Raw genomic sequence first — 15,167 nt, forward strand, 5'->3', positions numbered from 1 at the left:
AGATTTTTCTCTTGAAGCTCAGTATTAGGGCGCCGCCAAACTGTTATCCTGCCATCAGATTGAAATATGTTAAATTTACTCTCATCAGAAAATATAACGTCATTCCACCGCTCATTGTCTTCTTTAACATGCTCTTTGGCAAACAGCATTCTCTTTCTTCGATTTACTTGATTTATGAAGGGCTTCCTTCTTGCAATATGGCCGTGAAAGTTACCTCTTCTGAGCACTCTCTGTATTGTTTCGGGATGCACTTTCTTTCCGGTGTATGTGGCAATCTCCGCAACGAGTTTTGGAGCACTTAACTTAGGTGCCTTTTTCATTTTTCTGATGACATAACACTCTTCCCTCTCAGAAAAAAGTTCTTGGACGTCCCGTATGCGGTAGATGTCAATCCTATCTTCCTCCCGGAATCTTGTGATAATATCAGAGACTGTACTTTTCTTCATTTGTAACACTTCAGCAATTTTACGACAAGTTTTACCTTTAGCATGGTGAAAAATTACTAGCTGTCGCTGTTCGATTGTGCTCTCTCTTCCTCTGCGGCCCATTTTCCCCTACGTTGTACACAGCACTCTAACACACTGAATGGTTACCTTCACACTGTCCGTGGCTCTTTTACATACGACCTCTGCACGGCACCTGACTTTTGTCCGAATAATTTTGTTGAACCACGTTAACTGCGTTCTGAAGTTCCGTGGTCACTGGTTCCCTCCTGTTTTCTAAAAGTACACATTTGAACGTCGTGTTGAATCTGTCAAACTGGGTTCTGTCAGAAACTAGTTTGCGTGTACGATATTTTCTCTGAGATATAGGGCCAGTGTGTAGCAAAGACTATAATTACTAACGTGTCCGAATAATTATGTGAGTCACTGTAGCAATGCCTCACGATTCACCGGCAGGTAATCCCAGAGAAAATAAAATAAAAGTGAACCAAATCGGTCCAGTAGAACGGACAGACAGATTTGCCAAAGCTGTTTTTAGTAAACTCTTTTAATATACAGATGTCTGATGATGGCGTAATATCAATAGGACGAAACTAGTACCATGATTGAAATAAATTGAAATACTAATTTTATGTTGCATTGATTAGGAGGAGTTCCTCATTCTCTACAAAATTATACTGTAGATCTGTCAGTTTGCATGATCAAATGTGTACGGCTGTATTATACGTATAATGCTAGTGATTAAATGCTTAAGTGATATTTTACCTCTTTTTAGGGCATATTTCGTTAAGTTTTTAGGTGATAGACTTCCGAACACTAATGATTATATTTGCGTCAAAGATATATGTATTTACATATACTGTAAATCTAACTTTTCACATTCTCATTTGACCCGTAGAGAAATGACTGTCCTTCTTACAAGTAGGAATTACCGCAATTAAAACCTATGTTCCAGGCACGGAGCATACAGAATGGCACATGCTAGTGGCGGCGCTCCGTTCGGCTTCATTTGCTTTCCGATGAAGCGAGACGGGCCGTCCTACTGCTTATCAAGATTGGACGCTGAAGACAGTACTTGGAAATCCAGAAGAACTAGCTGTTGATTGGCCGTCTTTAATTTAACAGGTCGTCTATTGGCGATGCGAAGGATGTCCTCCTTTTAAGTTTCCGTGAGACTCATACTAAATCGTGACGGCGACCTCGGGTCGGGGACGAGAAAACACTTGATCGTATCCTGGTGCGGACATTTCTCGCAGTACATAAATACCTGAACGTCCTCAATAACAGTGACAGGCTGCGCCGCAGGTGTGACCTGTAATACAATATTCCTGACAAGTGCCACAATTTCAACATAATCCTCATGATCGTAAATCAAACAGGTGTGCCAGCAGTGTAATTCCCTGAACTGAAACAATGGTCTTCCGAGGATGTTAACGCCTAAAGGAGATTGCTGTCACACTTCTCTTCTCCACTAGGCTAGGACGACGACAGATGGGGTATGGCTTAGAATTCTGATAACACTAACAAGTTCGTGGAAAATATGAAGTAGATTCTTCTTCTTCTTCCTCTACTTTTAGCTTTCCATTCCATGATAAACAGGGGCTGCCTGGCCGAGGCGGTAAAGGCGTGCTCGGTTCGCTCGGAAGGACGTATGTTCGTATCCCCGTCAGGAAGTCGTACAATTCCGAAGGTGCATATGGCCCTGAGGTTCACTCAGCCTTCACCAAAAATGAGTACCAGGTTAATTCCTGGGGGCAAAGGCGGTGGGGCGTAGAGCTAACCACTCTACCCCATCACGTGCCGCGGTTAACAATGGTGGAAGCCTTTACCTTCCACTCCTCCAAGGGCCTTCATGGCCTGTACGGAGGTATCTTTGTCTTTATTCCATGATAAACAGAATCCGGAGTTTTAGGCACAGATAGGTTAAAATGCAGTCTTACTTAAGCCAGTATCAAGTATACTCTCCCCTGTAAAACAGCTATGCTATGAGATTTACATAGACATTAGGGGCACGGCCTATAGAACTTCTAGAATTTATGTTACACTTGCTACAGTATGGAAGAACATTTTGCATGATACATCCTATTACCTATACATTACTTCGCATTCTAACCGATTACAGCTTAAAATCCGATGAGTATCTTCCGCCTTCCTCTGTTCCAAATGACACTTCGACATTCTCCATCACCGCAATTTTCTCCATCCGTTTCTCAACATAACTTTCATCCCATCTCCAAATGTGCCAATACCACGGGTAATGTCTTTCCCGCCCTTTCTTCGATATTTTCATTACAATCTTCTCACGTCTTCCAGGGTGCGAAATCGCGGGGTGGGGGAGGGAGGGATTCCCCCCCCCCACCGACGATTTTATTTCAAAGGTTCCCACCCACCACAAAAATTGCCCGGGGGGGGGGGGGATTCTTTCATTATAAAATAAGGAGGAAAATGTAGAACACATATAATTTATTACTGAAATTAATAATTTTACTGTCATATTTTCATAAAAACGTCAGCAATAATTCAAATGACTGCCAGATGTTGAGCAATGAAAGAACGCAGCAGTGACAATCCGGACTCTGACATCTGAAACCCGGGCAAAAGTCTAAATTACTTGCAGATCTACTCCCTTGTCATTGCTCGAGCTTACACCACTCCTGTACTTCTTGGAGAGGGTGTGTTTCCGGTAGGTAGCCAATAGGACAATATTCACTTAAGCAGTGTACAAACCGACAAATTTGTTCAGTCAACACATAGCCCTGGTAGAGGAAGGTTCCACTAAGAAAGCAATAAATCAGGACAAATCGCGCCTCGTCTGGCCATCATTAAGAAAGCGGCAGTCTCTCATAAACTTCTCAGCTGATTGGAATAACGTTCTAATAATTATCATTTTCGTTATAACAACAACATTCAAACAGAAAGATCTAAAATTTAGATTTTTCTGGGGGGAGGGGGTAATTAAATTACAGGAAAATTTTATACCACCTCCCCCGCCGGATACTGCCTGAAATAAACACTAGTAGTTAAGCCCTATGTTCGTTCTCCCTCCCCCCCCCCCCAACACTTTTTCTGATTTCACACCCTGACGTCTTCTAATTTATTTCTTATCCAGAACACCTCAGAGTCCCCACATGTCCACCTAAGCATCTTCAACTCTATCACTTGGAGATTTCTCTCATCAGATTTCCTGATACACAGGTATTTGAGGGAATTTAAACGCCACGTTAACGAACTCCGGTAGCCAAAATTCCGTCCATCTGGCATCTCCTAAGATCTATAGCAATGGAAGAGATGCTAGTTGCTTTACGTCGCACCGACACAGATAAGTCTCATGGCGACGATGGGACGGGAAAGGCTAGGAGTGGGAAGGAAGCGGCCGTGGCCTTAATTAAGGTACAGCCCCAGCATTTGCCTGGTGTGAAAATGGGAAACCATGGAAAACCATTTTCAGGGCTGCCGACAGTGGGGTTCGAACCTACTATCTCCCGAATACTGGATACTGGCCGCACTTAAGCGACTGCAGCTATCAAGCTCGGTGGAAGAGATGTTAATTAAGATTAATATTAATATTTTTCACATCGTTATGTCCAACTGAGGAGTACGCTTGAACATATTTAGCTGATGATTTTGATTTCTTCTCTTCCCAAAATCTGGTTCATCCTCTCACTGAAATTCTTTTTACTTTCTTCTGTCCAGGTTTTATTAGTTCTACCTTTTTGCTCCGTGAAACATTTATTATCAATCAGTGTTCTGAAAGTAGATCGGTTCTTCACAGTTTCCTGGTTGATGTTGATTTTCTGAAGATCTGATTCTACTTCATTTAGCCAGTTGTTCTTGACTTTCAGTGTGAGGGCAAGATTTAGAATATTATTAATATTATTATTATTGGTGTTATTATTATTAATATTATTATTATTATTATTATTATTATTATTATTATTATTATTATTATTATTATTATTATTATTATTATTATGTCTCTTGAACAATAAACACTACCATCACAAACTCATAATCACTTTTATTTAATTACTTTATATGAATATCATTCATTTATCATCAAGACTATAATGAGAGTCAACTCAAGACCTAAGAGATCTCTTTGATGTTAGCCAGACTTCTGGTTAGTGAAGAAGCTTCCGCAACGGTAAATAGTTCCTATGTTTGTTGCTTGTTGCTGCAGTCAGGAGCTTCTCTCAGTTTGGTTAGATATTCTGGTGAATTGACTTGACCAATAAAAAAAATTTTGTTGTAAAAAATATGGAAAATATTTCACAAGTTGCTTGTTATTCGGGTTGTTTATCAACTCTTACATTTCAAACGTAGATGGCTGTGAATAGTATTGTTCTCGGTGGTGTATGTAGCAAAATAAATAATGATTTAACATGAGTTTGATATCTTATTGTACTGTGTGTACTTTTAAGCTTTCTTCGGGTTCATTCCATTGCTGTTTAGTTCGCATAATTTTTACGGAGTTGAAGATGGATCCAAGAAAAATTGTTGGCAATACTGGCTGCAATAGCATGCTCAATATTCATAATGGCTGCCAGCCGTGAGCAACACGCGGGAGCTGTGACGCTAATAAAAGTGGAGGGAGGGATTAAGTAGGAAGTATAAACAAATTCTTATGAACGTTTACAGTCGCCTACGAGATGAGAATCCGCTGTGGGCTGTGGAAGTAGTGGTAAAAAAACGCGCAGCTGACCGGCGTTTCTACATATAGTGTTTACACGGCTCGCGCGGAATTTAAAGGAATTCGTATGTTTTCTTGTGGTACCATATCGTATATGCTGGCCTGTGGTTGTTTATATATGTCGTGAGTTTTCTGAGGATACGTCTCCCTAAAGTCGCTGAAAATTTAGTTTTAAGAAAGTGTCTGAATTATGTAAACAAGCAATCAAGGCGATAAGGAAAGTGGAACAAAACGTAACTCAGCTAAGCTGAATGCCTACGTTCGTCAGTAGGCCTATGTGTCAGCTCATTTCGAGCTATGCACTCGGCGTAAGTAAAACAGGAACGACCATAACACGGCACGAGTACTCGAAATAATAATAATAATAATAATAATAATAATAATAATAATAATAATAATAACAGATATCACGAGTCTGAGAACAAAATACGGTAAAATTGACCGGGTCTCGTACTTTAAATACCTCGGAGAATTCATCGAACCGACAGGCCTTGAGAAGATCTCACAGCAAAACCGTCTCCAAAAAGTCAAGAAGGCATTAGGGTTTGTTCAAGACATCTACAACGAAAAATGCATGTCAAGACAGACAAAAATTCGGCATTACAACACAGTCATAAAACCAACAGTCCTTTACGCAAGTGAAACATTGTCACTTAACAGTAAACAAGAATGAGAAGAAATAAAAAAGCAAGAGAGGAAGATCATCAGGAAAATCCTAGGAGCAAGATATACCCAAGATGGTTACAGGCTACAATCAATCAGAACAACAGAAAAAGTTTCAAACATTGAAATTGACATTAAGAAAAGACGAATGAAATTCTTTGGACACCTCACAAGATTACCAGAAAATCGACTGTCAAAAAGAATATTAAATTATGTTAGCTCACTTAAGAATTCAACACCTTGGCTGGACGAACTTCGAAAGGACGTCAAAAACGCAAACATATGTGCAACAGACATTTTAGAAAGAGACACCTTCAGACACAAAGTCAGCAAGTGGGAAGTTACATCAGAGCAGGGGCGGTGCGTGGTATTGTTGCAGGTTTGCACAACTCCCAATAATTTTACGCTTGATTTGTCGTCTTTTCTTCCTATTTTGCAGTTTAATAAACCTAACATGTACTCTAAAATGTGTTAAAACCAAGCACCTTTTATCGTTCGATGTACTAATACTTCGTAACGAACCATTAAACTCCGCCGTCTTTAAATCAAACTCAGGGGGTTGACTTTCCTACGCCAAACTCCCTAGCGCACAGCGCGCCGCTATTTAGTTTCAGCAGGGTCGAGCCTAAGCCTGTATACGATGTATAGCATCAGGTAGCAAGCCCGCCAGTATCGGTCCTAGGGAGTTGCATGAGACCAGCAAGTCCTCTATCGAAAAACAACTCCAAATGTCCCCGATAGATTGCACCACTCTGCAGAGATGACTTCATCCCTGCTTTCTCTCCACTCGCAACGGTAATTTCTTTTCCACGCCACTAGGGTAAGGGTAAGCTGCACCGCACCATTCACAATGTTACCAACATTGGTAATTCATGGGCAATCATAACCTTTTATTAAATCCCAAAATTTGTTTTGAGGATATACTTTCGGAGGAAACGTTTTCTCATCAGCATAACTTCATGTTATGCATTTGCCAACCGTAAAACGAGCTTTGTGCCAACATTGTCACATGTTGGTAAACGGCTGGACTATTGCGACATGGAGTTGTTGGTGTTTATGTAGACGTTATGTTTACATTTATCATGTGCAGGCCTTGGTGTGTTTTCAGGTGATTGAGTATTTTGGTTCTAGATAATTTTTCTGTGCGTTATTATTAAAACTGATGGATTCTAAATTGTGAGTAAGAGTTCGTCACGAAGCTGCCGGTGTTTGTGTAGTTTAGTTTCAACAAATAGTGTATACGGTTTTGGACAAACTGAAACTACGCCATGAACTATCGTCCATCTATTTAGCACAAGAAAGCAAAGCAAAGTCACCTACGTACAGGCCATGAAAGCCCTTGTAGGAGTGGAAGGCAAAGGCTTCCACCATTGTTAACCTCGGCACATGATGGGATAGAGTGGTTAGCTCTACGCCTGGCCACCTTTGCCCCTAGAAATTAACCTGGTACTCATTTTTGGTGTAGGCTGAGTGAACCTCAGGGCCATATGCACGTCCGGAAGTGGAAATCTCGTTTCTTAAAGTTTACTACTTCCTGACGGGGATTCGAACCCACGTCCTTCCGGGCGAACCGAGCACGCCTTTACCGCCTCGGCCAGACAGCCCCTATTTAGCACAAGAATTCAGATCATTGTCGGGTCCTGTTAGTTTAGCAGAGTTTATAATAACCAACAACCTGGAGAGGACGTTCACTGAACTGAGTGCTTGAAACTGCTGAAGTTTAATTTTACAATCCCTATGACGTCTGTCGAAGCAGAAAGATGTTTTTCTACTTTGAATAAAATAAAAACTTCCTTAAGGAACTCTATGACCCAGGAAAGATTGTCGGCCTTGGCGATGCTTTCTATAGAAAAAGGTCTGCTGATGGAAATCGCGGACTTCAATCAACGGGTGACTGACAAGTTTGCATCAATGAAAAACAGGAGGGCGAATTTTCAATTCAAGTGAGATAAGAATAACTGTAGTTATATTCTTATTTCCTGTGTTTTAATTGCTGGATATGTATTTCAATTTTAATATGAATGCAGTTCATTACATACGGATACTAGGGATTCTTGTTATTTCTATTAGATTCTCATTTAAAATTGCAACATTGAACATGTTGGTGCAACACCCAGCCTCAGATACGACCAGCCGCCACTGCATCAGAGCAACCAAAGCAAAAACAGTGCAGACCGAAATGGTCGGAAGAACGTAAACAAGCCTTCTCAGAGAGAATGAAAGCCTATTGGAAGAACAAGAAGAACCCAAAGAAAGCTTGATTGAGTTGTTTGCTTAACGTCTTCCATTATTGGGAGAATACGCTAATAATAATAATAATAATAATAATAATAATAATAATAATAATAATAATAATAATAATAATAATAATAATAATAATAATAATGTTTGCTTAACGTCTTCCATTATTGGGAGAATACGATAATAAATAATAATAATAATAATAATAATAATAATAATAATAATAATAATAATAATAATAATAATAATAATAATAATAAGTCTAAACCGACAGAGCATAGACAAGAATGCGTCGTGTATGTGGTTACAAAGTGGGCGCTTATTTGGGGAGACAGAGGGATTTGCAGTTGCTATAAAAGACCAAGTAATAGCTACAAACAATTACAAAAAGTACATCATCAAAGACACCAGCGTACTCTCCGACAAATGCAGACGATGCTCCATTCATCTGGAGACCATCGACCATATCACTGCGGGCTGCCCAGTACTTGCCCCCGTAGAATACACGAAACGACACAATCATGTCTCGGGAATCATACACCAGGCACTTGCTCAGGAAAACCAATTAATTCAGGAGCGTATCCCTTATTACAAGTACCATCCAACACCATTCCTGGAGAACGAGTCGATGAAGCTTTATTGGGACACTGCTGTAGTGACAGACAAAACAGTCAACAATAACAGACCAGACATCATACTGGTAAACTGGGACGACTTTCACTATTGACATCGCTATCCCCAATGACACCAACATTGACAGGAAGTACCGTGAAAAAATCTCCGAGTACAAAGAACTTGCAGAAGAGATAAAGAGGATCTGGAAGATGAAACTGGTACGAATAGTTCCTGTGATTCTGTCAGTCAACGGCCTCATTCCACACACACTTCACAAGAGTCTGCGAGAACTGGGTCTTCCATCGAACATCTACAAAATTATGCAACATTCTGTCCTCCTGTCAACATGCAACATTGTGCGATCGTTCCTCTGGCAAGAATGAAGATCCCGTGATCTACAGTTTTGTATATACCTGTACGTCAATGTTTGTGTTATAACGTGTAAATACTTCAATTATTGTAAGGCACTTGGTGCATCCCGTGCCCCGTTACTACCCATATTTTCTGCGGACAAGTGTATAATAATAATAATAATAATAATAATAATAATAATAATAATAATAATAATAATAATAACTTTTCCGTAACAGCCTTCTATCCTTAGGGGTTTCCAATTTGTAAGGGCTCGAGGGCCATTTTGGAAACCTCAGTCATGTTCGCGGGCCGCACTTGAACAGGCCAATTTTCATAAAATTCTGGAATTAGTACAGAAGCACCATAATGAAATAATATGCATAGTTCAATTGAAATGAGGGTTTGATCATTTTAATTGCTTAAAGCATTATTTTAAAATTGCATAAAAGAGTGAAATTTGGAGCCGGGCTGAGTGGCTCAGACGGTTGAGGCGCTGGCCTTCTGACCTCACCATTGCTGGTTCGATTCTGGCTCAGTCCGGTGGTATTTGAAGGTGTTCAAATACGTCAGCCTCGTATCGGTAGATTTACCGGCACGTAAAAAAACTCCTGAGGGACAAAATTTCGACACCTCGGCGTCTCTGAAAACCATCAAAAGTAGTCAGTGGGAGGCAAAAATAACAACATTATTACTTGGAATTTGGATATTAAATGTTTTAAAATCAAAAGTAATCGGCTGAGAACAAGAGGAACTAGAATTTTTAAAAAATTAGTTCTGACATCGGTCTATAAGGTGTATAAAAATTAATGCGTTTTTGAACGAGCTAATAAATATTTTTGTGACTTTTCTTCACAGTATTTCTTAAAGTGCTCTCGCGGGCCGCCATTTGAAAACCCCCGGTCTATCTGCAGAAATGTTGTCATGAGGTGATCATGAGTTCGTTTTTACCTTCCGAATGAAGAGGCCACAATATTTACTACATTCCTGGAAACACTGTCTTTTTCAATCCCAGTCATAGGTAGGTTTTCAGTTTCCGCTTGTTGGATTGTGAGAAACTGCCGATGACAGTCGTTGCACGAGAGCGGAATCGTATACCTACTGTATGTAGTAAGTCTCCATGTGCCTCACACAAATTGCATTAAGAAATAAAAATAAACCTTGCTTCTCTTGCCTCGGTATTCGTCACTAATGTGTAGGTTTTACATGGTCAATAAAGGAACAACTAGGTATGGTACGTAATCAAAGTACAACTATATTATGAAAGGAAGTGATTTCTTTTGATGCTTCACTATTTGAGAATGAAGTACTTGTCAGGCAGAGGCGCGACGTTAATAATAATCTGGTTGTGGCGGAGATGGAGAACGGAGACGGGAAGGGAGAACAGGAGACGTGTTCACATGCTGAAGGATACTTTTCCTAAGCTCTTGAGTTGACTTTCAGCATTGTTAATAAGTCAGTGGGAACAGTAATGATAAACAAAACAGTCAATAATTGTACTGCGAAGATCATTTATTTGCTGTCGCATGAAACAACATCGAGCTGTCTGATTCCTCAGAGAAATAAACAACTTATATAATAATTAGTAGCCTATTAACTTTCTTCGAATTTCCTAAAACCGTAGAGGCAGTTGTTGGGACGTAAAGCCAATTTCTTCAAATTTTGCTTTGAATGTTAAAAATAATTCTAGGCAGACCAGGTAGGGGTCGCTATATCACGAAAAATATAAAATTAAGCAATTTCCACAGTTGTGCCGGAAGCTGAAGGGCTAAAGGGCCCGGAACGCTTTCAAATTGTGAGTCTAGGGTTGCTCTATCAAACTAAAACAATACAAATTTCGAAAAGCACTTCCTGCCTAAATGCAGTTCCAAAAACGCAGCCTAAAATAGCTTGTTTCTTTGCTCGTTTTTTAAAATTCAAATCCTAGCCAAATTAATTTATTTACATACTTATTTCGGTAATGTGTTCCTTGTTTCAAAACCCTCAGACATCGGTCACTGAGTGTCCGTGCATCAACGACAAACGAGGAAAAAGTTTCGTCACATCGTATAACACACGTTATATTCATGAAGAATGGCAGAGAACTCACGGAAAATTTACCTATAACCCAAGAGGAATACTATACAAATTCACTATATACCACCACCACAGATAACCAAATGCAAAAATTCTTTTACTTCGCGCTTATCTCTGTGTTCATGCTGGGCAACGTAAATACAGTATATTTCTACACGTGCCATCAATGAATTGCTCGAAAAAACTTTATAAATGCCGAAATAATAACATCCTCCATATTACAATTCATTTCATAAACTGGCTCTATTTTTGTTAGCAGTACCTATACTGTTAACATGTAGATATTTTCCTTGTAGCCTCTAGTGTGTGGCGCTGAAGACTTCGAGCGTCAAGTATTAAAACTAACATGCCTTACCCAAGCTAGCTGCCCTGTCGCCGTAAATTGCTGTCGGGGGAGGGCCCACAGCGCTGGGGTAGATGGGGTTCAGTGCACGCCACTGATCTACATGCATCGTTCCACAGTGCAGTAAAGCGAAGCTGTTCTGAAAGCTAAGGTATGTTAAACTTACGTGTAACTTCCGCTTAGAAAACAGCGGTTAACAGTATCCGTAAGCACATGGTATACATGCAGGAATATGTATGTTATATATTTTTGGAATATTGTGTACAGCTTGAAACTATCTAAAACACGGAAATAATTCTATGTTGAAGGAGGTCCCTTTTCTTTGTTGAGGTGTAATTCAATCTGCTGTATTTTGTTCTTTACTCCAAAGAACATTAGTGATGACAGCAGCGGGAAAGTCTCTGTTGCAAAACACGTGGGGTCGCGGGTGAGAACTGTGTCGTACATTTGGATCTGACCCACTTTTACAGCTGGATGCCCTTCACCACGCCAACCCCCTATGGAGGGAGTTTCTGTGGTGGTTGGTAGTGTGGTGTATTGTCTGAATATGAAGAGGAGAGTATTGGGACATACACAAACCCCCAGTCCCCGAGCCAGAAGAATTAATCAGAAGGGATTAAAATCCCCGACCCTGCCGAAAGTCGAACCCGGGACTGTCTGAACCGAAGGGCAATACGCTGTCCATTCAGCCAACGAGTCGGCCAGTTTGTGTTGTCTATTAATTGTAAAAAAATCCTCTTTTATGTATATTTTTAGTAATCAAAGTGTATTTGGTCCTAAGAAGGGCCGATATGTCATGCAGAGTCCAGATTTTTAGGCAGTGATAGGTTACTAAGCCGGCCCCGTGGTGTAGCGGTAGCGCGCCGGCCTCTCGCCCGGAGGTCCCGGGTTCGATTCCCGGCCAGTTCAGGGATTATCTCTCGACTTGATTGCTGGTTCGAGGTCCAATCAGCCTAGGTGATTAGATTTGAGGAGCTATCTGACGGTGAGATGGCGGCCCCGGTCTCGAAAGCCCATAATTACGGCCGAGAGGATGCGTCGTGCTGACCACATGACCCCTCGTAATCTGCAGGACTTCCGGTTGAGCAGCGGTCGCTGGGCAGGCCAAGGCCCTTTCAAGGGCGTTAAGTGCGGTGGGGTTTGGTTTGGTTTTGGATGAGTTACTATCTGCGTACGACACGAGTAAGAGATACTACACTCTAAGCTACAAACATTAGTCGTGATAAACAGTGCGATCTCTCTGAAAGAGATGCGTGTTCATTATTAAACTGTTCATTATGCAGTGCTTACAGTAAATATGAAACTAAAGCACAATTGCGCTACCACTTCGAACCTTCACAGCAGCACCTTAGCTCACAAGAAACACCCCAGACGGAACCGATGTTTATTGTCAGGCATTGAGACTTGAGATTGGCGCATGCTCAGCCACCCCTTAGCCCTCATGCACGTGACCATTCGTCAGGCGACCATAGTAGAATGCAAACTTACTGTAATAAGTATACACTACCCTGTAAAACAGTTGTGCTATGAGATTTGCATAGACATCAGGGGTGAAAATGAAAGACATCTAGTACACGTAAATATATTATTATTATTATTATTATTATTATTATTATTATTATTATTATTATTATTATTATTATTATTATTATTATTATTATCAATGTCGTTTCGGCCAACCAAGGACCACGTGATTTAAACTGGCTCCTTAATCAGGCTTTCATTTTCCGAGTACTCCCGCATTCGTTGCCGGTTTTCTTGTTTTCTGTCTTCGGACCACGTCTTCCCTGTTTTCAGTTTCGGCTTTTCTTGGAAACTCATGTGGTCATGCAGTTTCTTCTTAAGAGGGTCGCGCTCCATGTGTGATGTCCACCTCTTGTAGGTCTTTATCTACCTCACTGAACCAGGTCGCTTTTACCTTTTTATGTTGGAATTAAGGGTAGATCCTCTTGGTTGACCTTGCTGGGCTCATTCTTGTCGCGTGATTATAGAAAGGAATCTATTTTCTGCTTGAAATTAGAGCTCGTGGTTGTGCAATCTTCTGTATCCACCTATGTCTTTGATGGGGCCTAAGATTTTCCTCAAAATATTTCTCCCTTTCATCTCAAGTTTCTCAATAAGGCCTTTTAATGTTTAAAACATTATGGGGTCCCCATACTACGAAAAATGTAAAATTAAGCTATTTCCTAAATTGTGCCGAAAGTTGAAGGGCTAAAGGGCTCGGAAAGTTTTCAAATTGTGAGTCTGGGATAGCTCTATCAAACTAGAACAAAATGTTGAAAATCATTTCCAGCTTGTTTCTTAACTCGTTTTCTTTTTGATTCAAATCCTAGTCAAATTAACTTAATTTCATAATTATTTCTGTAATGTGTTCCTTGGTTCAATACCCTCAGGAGTTTTTTATTTTTAAAAATGTCCGAACCGAATGTAGTTATAAGGGCTTAAGTGAAACTCTCCATTGACTCACATTAGCTCTCGTAGTGGAAGACAAAGGCAAACTGCTAATCTAATCGACCGGATAACGATATTTAAGAAGAGGCTTGTAATTTTTTAGGAATAAATAAAGAATATATTCTCATACATTATTATACTTTATTTTAACTAACATTCGTAGCTCATATTCCTAGGATGTTTTCAGCAGTGAGTTTCTTGCCTGAAGGGCTGGAACTGTGGATTTTTATTCATTGCAAGGCACTCCGCTGCATACAGGGCCTCCGGACGAATGACTGTGCGGTAGTGTCTGAACTCGGCGTTCAAGAATATCGATCTTTTATTGTATACACCCTTGGTTAGATGGTATGCCACTTCCATTTTCATGCCTACTATAGAGGTAGCGTGTCTGTCTCTTATTCCACGGCCCTAGATTCATTCTCCGAGCAGTTCAAGGATTTAAATTCTGAGGACTGAGGATAGAACGATACAAGATTTTCTCAAGCTCTTAGTTACTGGAAGAAAGCACACAGTGAGAAGATGACGCTACTGACCGAGTGTACACAGACCTACAGTGGTTACCATAGTTACAACACTGTCAGGAATTTGATAACGCTGACTCCAGATAGAAGAACTTCAAGCCAAAAAATATTTCCATGTTAAAAATGGCCGATGTTCTACTGCAGACGTTTAGGTTCTACAACATATTTCACGGTGTTCGAACCTGGTCCTAAATTTTCACCAGTACTATAGTGGACCGAGAAAATGAGGACGGGCATTATCACTCAAGAGGCAGATCGACGAAAAAGTGGTACGTATTTGTGAGTAGTTCCGTATGCAAAATCGTCGATTCCCAGCTCAGTGGCACGGCAAAACTTTATTTCTCGCTTTAACAAGTGCATCAAAATCTCGGTGACTACGTGGAAAAGATGTAGAGCGTATTTGTGTACTTATTTCTTATTATGATTAATACATTCAGAAGAGAAAAATGTTGTTGTTTGAGTCATCAGTCGATACACTGGTTCGATGCAGCTCTCAATGACACCCTATTCTGAGCTAACCTGTTCATTTCTACATTATTACTGCATCCTACATGTACGCTTATCTGCTTGTCATATTCATACCTTGGTCTATCCCTACCGTTCTTACCGCCTACACTTCCCTCAAAAACCAACTGCACAAGTCCTGGTTGCCCTAAAATTTGTCATAACATTATAGCTCTTCTTCTGGTCAAGTTTAGCCAAATCGATCTCCTCTCACCGATTCGATTCAGTATATCTTCATTAGTGATTCGATTTATCCATCTCACTTTCAG

This window comes from Anabrus simplex, chromosome 1 (assembly GCF_040414725.1).
Source record: "Anabrus simplex isolate iqAnaSimp1 chromosome 1, ASM4041472v1, whole genome shotgun sequence".
Lineage (NCBI taxonomy): Eukaryota > Metazoa > Arthropoda > Insecta > Orthoptera > Tettigoniidae > Anabrus > Anabrus simplex.